Source organism: Sprattus sprattus (genome assembly GCF_963457725.1).
Source record: "Sprattus sprattus genome assembly, chromosome: 4".
NCBI lineage: Eukaryota > Metazoa > Chordata > Actinopteri > Clupeiformes > Clupeidae > Sprattus > Sprattus sprattus.
In genome coordinates this window covers 3,662,359-3,668,358 of record NC_137923.1, presented here as the reverse complement: position 1 = coordinate 3,668,358, position 6,000 = coordinate 3,662,359, and positions in this window count along the sequence as shown.

Genomic DNA, 6,000 nt, shown 5'->3' with positions numbered 1-6,000 from the left:
GATGCCCAGAGTCATCGCCCTGTCCTGTCTCAGGATAGCATTTCGAATAAATTCGTCACGTACAAAAGTTTGATCAGTCTTTTTCAATCTCATGTCAATAAAACCTTTGAAGTTTGCAACCCTGAAAACCCAAGTCGGCTATCTTAAATGCCTATCAGTCTCCGTGGCTTGATCACTGTTAACAATGGTAAGCCATCCAATTCATTATTTTGCCCTGATTTTGTCTCTGATTCTCTTTCCTAAACAGTTCATCCACCCTGATACATTTGCTTTCTCTGTAACCCTGACAACGGAATCCCCTCTGGCATTAAGGGTACCACCACTAATCTCAGCACTGTCTCATTTCGGGACTTGTGGCCACTCTGGGAGGCTTACTCTTCTGTTTACTGCCTCCACAGTAGTGCCATTTTTCATGCTTTATTCTTCACAGTGTTTTCTAGGATTTGTGTGTTGTGTGTGTCTACTCATTTGTGAGGTGAGTGACAAAAGTTTTTTTTTTTTGAGACTGTGACACAGGACACTGGACAGGACTAATCAAGAGTTTAATCATGTCTGACAGGCAATGATCATGGGCAAAAGAGCAGGTGGAAATACTATGATTGGTTTTAAGCAAACATAGAGGCCATAAATAGGACATTTGAATTGGGAACTTTTCATAAACCAGTTGTGTGTCTGTGAAAGCATATATATGAATAAATAAATAGTTTTTCTAAATTAAAGTTGAGGATTAACAATATTAAATACATATTTTGTATTCATGTCCACAATCCCCAAGTGGTTTTCCAAAAGGAGGGATGCTTCAAAACAACAACAAAAGGCAGTCATTTGTAGAGGTATTACAAATGTTATTGGATGACAAAACAATGTATGCAGGTTTGAATTATGTCTTTATAAAAGAACATTCATTGGAGGCAATATGCATGGTAAAACTGCCCATAGTATGTTTTGGCTATCATTAACAATTCTTTGTTTGGTCAATCAGTTTTTAACCAAAACAAACGGAAATTGAATCTGCACACCAGAAAGGTGGTCAATACAACACAAACTTTTCCATTTCTGCACTGAAGCCAGAAAGCTCTCCCCTTCTATTTTCAAACTCTCAAGTCATTAGACAAAATAAATGCTTCCTTTTGTGTTATTTTAAATGACCAACTGCAAACAAGGTGATGATCAATGTGTTAGACGTGACACAGCTGCTTATAGATTGCTAATGCCTGGGGCCCTTCTACGTCAAAACAGCCACACAACCTCAAACAAAAGAAATGCTTCCTTTTGTGTAATTTAAAATGCCAACTGCAAACAAGGGGATGATCACCGGTTAGACGTTAAACAGCCGCTAATAGATTGCTAATGCCTGGGGCCCTTCTAGGTCAAAACAGCCACACAACCTCCGATGTCTCTTGGCCTTGCTTAAAAACTCACTTATTCACTTTCAACTGAGAGCCAATATCAGTAAAGCAACCATGTTCCCCTGTTTTCCCGTGATCTTCAATGCTGCTTTACAAAAACCTTTTTCATCTGAGAAGAAGAAAGAGCCAAATACCTGAAAAAAGGAAATACCTTGGTACATCTTTAAAGGCCAAGAGCACAGACTATTGTCCTCTTCTTTCACGGGAACCTGAGGCCACTGGAAAGGAACTCATTACAATCTGAGCAATCATCCCTGACCTTTGCCTTTCCCTCTTTCTGTCCATACAAAAAGAGTCAGGCAGAGAGAGAATAATACAGATCATCATTCTCGTCCTCCTTCAAACTGTTGTTTACAACCTAGAGTGATGCTTATTTTTGTGGACTCCTGTTGGGTGATTCACATGATTTGTGTTGACGTATCACAGTTTCCCATGCACGAGGCCCCCAGCACCCCGGTCTTCTCACTAAAGAGGATACACACGCTTTTGTGCCTGACACATTCATTATACCCAAATGGGTTTGCTTAGCACAGCCCCAGCTATAGAAGTTCAGCTTCAGTGTCTATGCATGCAGTTATAACAGCTCATATAAAAGTCAAAACCTGGTTGTAATTTTGAGAGGCGCGTATTATCCTCACTCGTCTGCATAACTACAGTTTTGTGTGATTCTGGCAAAATGAGACGCAAAACCCTGTTACAGCTGAAAAGAGAGATAAAACATGATATAATGGTGTTTTTGTGGTGCTGAATTATTTGAATTCTATTCAAGTTCGGCTTACAGGAAGAGAAATGCTTTTGGAGTTGTAAATAGATGGGAAGTGACACCAGACACATTCAGACAGTAAAACTGGTAGAGAAATGAATAAGTTATACTACTCTACATTCTTTGCTTCCTTGTAAGGCAGAGATTTTGTATCACATTCTTGTTGTAGTCATACTTCCATGTTGCAACAGTCCCACCACGATAGAAGGCTGATTGTCAAAGCAATTTTACTCCTTCACAAAACGGCGAATTTCATTAAATCTCATGTTGAATGACTGAACTAAGGCTATATAGCCAATACATTAATTATAGTGTGATCACTAAATAGAGGTCAAAGCATCTCCTGGAGAACATGGTGTGATCACTTTCAATTTGAAAACAATTTTCACAAGTAATTTGCTCTTTACCCAACCATCTGTGTTTACACATGAAATACCTTACAATGTGTCCAAAAACATGAGACAATGACATAGCAAAGCTTTTTTAAAGGAAGACCCACAAGGAACTATGCTGGCAAAATGACTCTATTTGCCATTGAACAGTTGTCTCATAATATAATCAGTGTCTGTTATCCTGTCACCCTTCCCTCATTCCACATAACCTACATTACCTACAGACTAGACTGTTTCCCTTGATGTGAACATAATAACACACTGATGCAGAATAATAACTATGCCACACAATTGCTGAATTCAGACTATTTTTGATACTTCAGAGTATATTCAAAGCGACATCCAGGTTCTGTATAAGTAACCTCCAGACAGCTCCTTTGAAGAGAGCATACAACATTTCTTTTGGAAACGTCTGAACATTGTAATGGTCCCTTAGGGGGAGTGCAGAATTTGTAAGGTCATGATACGTTCCTCAAATATAGTTACTATTTTTTCTGTACAAAATGTCTTATGATTCCATTGAGGACTACACCTAAAGGTCAGATGGAGGGAAAATCAATCTGGGTTTAATTCAGCATCCAGTGCCCCAGAGGACTGATGTCAAGAGATGCATGATGTTCAGATGCTCATGCAAGTCAGTGCTGTTACAAGAACGGAAATGTGTACTTCAATGAATCTGAAAAATGTTGCTGCTTCACATTATCTCCTGTTTTCTTCCTTTATAGGTTACATCTAAAAACTCATGTTAACCTTTTCCATTTTGTTCTCAGTTTTGAACATGATAAAACTGTTAGGTTTCTGTATTTATCAATATCTAAAAAAATATCTTATATTTAGGCATTTGTATGGGAATCGAGCCATCACAAGCAGTACTGATAGAAACCCATATTTGTCTATAGCGTTATGTTTTGACTGGCACTTACACCAGATAAATGTGTTTTCACTTGACCTAGAAAAACACCACAGGCATCTTGAGATAATGAAATAAGACAGAGTGGAAGAGGCTCTGGTTTATGTGGTGGATTGCTAAAAAACATTTTTATGTTGTGTTATACAGAGTAAACATTTGCAGAGTAAAAATTTGCATCATGAATGCTATTGTCAGTGCAAACCAATATAAAAATCAGTCTGATTCCCTGAATAAACCAACTCAGGAAGGAATTTGTCATTTTTCAAGTAAATTTAATATTTCAATTTCAGAAACTACCTTTTCTATAACTCACTGCGGTGCCACAGTAGTGTGAAGTACCATCAAGTGTGAAGTATCATCACTTCATCTTAGATTTGCTATTACCCCACCAAATTAAACATATGTACAGTATCATACAAAAACAGACAATTGCATGACACAGTATTTATGCATCCAAAACGGTACACATCCAAAACCTCTCTAAAACCAAATCTAAATCTGTCTTATATTTAACTGTCTAAAGAATCAGTAACAAGAATGACCCAGTATAATAGGACTCAAGCGTTCTGACGTCCTTCGTCGTTAGGAAAGGCTCAGTGCATGTGACACAGCGCGTGTGTCTTCTGCATGTATCTTTTGTGAGCATGAAATCACACTTGTTTTGCTGACAGTGACCTACTGAACTGTGGTGCAGTTGCATTTTTTTACGGCGACAATAACATGAACAACTTTGCCTGGATCATCCAATGTTGACCGCCTTCGGTAGATAAGAAGTTTGGTGAATGTAAGGCTTCCGAGTAAGTGCTAGTGGTGGTGTTGGAGGTTTAGTGGTTAAGAATCTGGGCTTCCAAATGGAACACCGGAGGTTTGTGACCTCGGCACTGTGCCCATGAGCTAGGCACCTAACCCCATGTTACTCCAGGGGGGCCACCCCTGTAGTTAAGTCGCTGGATAAGAGTGTCTGCTAAATGACACGTAACCCACGTAATAAATATTTATCCTCAAGTGAAATATTCCATTATTATGTGTGAGCAATACAGACTCATACAGTAGTTCCTGCGCACATGCTGTTGGTGATATGCATTATCTTTATTCTTGCAATTTACCCCCATCCTCCAAAAAAATGAAGACTCAGGCAAAGAGAACACCTCACTTTTAGTCTCCCCACAGTGCTTTCTTGTCAAGGAGAGACATGGGCTTCAGTCAGCATTGGCACCTTTCGGAGCAAGTGCTGATTTGCTGTGCTGGATGTGGTATCAAAGAGCGTGCCAAGCCTCTCAGGCTTCTTTCTGATGGGATCTGACTGCAGGTGACAGGCTGCTTGGTAGCGTGTAGCTAGGCGAGAGGTAGGGGTGTGTGTGTGTGTGTGTGTGTGTGTGTGTGTTTGTGTGTGTCGGGAAGATGGGGGGCTGTGCAAGCACACACAGATGGAAGAATGGATGATATCTACCGACCAGATGCTCTCCACCCACACACAGCATACTGGGCCTGTACTGGTTGCACGTCTTCCTTGTTGTTTCTTCCTTTTTTCCTCTCTCTCTCTCTCTCTTTCCCTCTCCCTCTCTCTCTCTGTTTCCCTTTCCCTCTCCCTCTCTCTCTCTGTTTCCCTTTCCCTCTGTTTCCCTCTCCCTCTCTCTCTCTGTTTCCCTTTCCCTCTCTTTCCCTCTCCCTCTCTCTCTCTGTTTCCCTTTCCCTCTCTTTCCCTCTCCCTCTCTGTTTCCCTTTCCCTCTCTTTCCCTCTCTCTCTCTCTCTCTGTTTCCCTTTCCCTCTCTCTCCCTCTCTCTCTCTCTCTCTGTTTCCCTTTCCCTCTCTTTCCCTCTCTCTCTCTCTCTCTCTGTTTCCCTTTTCCTCTCTCTCTCTCTCTGTTTCCCTTTCCCTCTCTTTCCCTCTCTCTCCCTCTCCCTCTCTCTTTCTGTTTCCCTTTCCCTCTCTTTCCCTCTCCCTCTCTCTCTCTGTTTCCCTTTTCCTCTCTCTCTCTCTCTGTTTCCCTTTCCCTCTCTTTCCCTCTCTCTCTCTCTTTCTGGTTCTTTGATCATGGCAGCTCCACAGCTCAGAGACCCTCATCATCTCAGCACTGATAGTTCTCATTAGTGCTGCCATTTTAGCAAAAGAGAACACAGCAGAGTCTTTGACTCTTTAAAGCATTATGGAATGCAATGGGGGCTAACATGAGACAAACGGGTATTTTTAGAGGTTGTCTACAGTGAAGATCGATGCTTTATTGTGTTTTTGTTGTTGTAGTGTTTGCGATAGCTTTGAATGCTTTCAACAACAGAATGATCAAATAATCAAAACATGTAAAAATTGAAGCTTTCGCTGTGCCTCAAAATTTAATATCTGAACAAATGAAAAAGTTGTTATCCAGACTTATACTTGTTTAATAAATTAAATCCCTCAACAAAAACGTTTAGAGTTGGATCTAGAGTTGGTTTATTTGATAAAAAAATATTTATCTGTGATTTCCAACCAACTTAATTTGATCTAAGTGATGTGTCATGCCCCAATGTAGATTTCCTGTACATGGA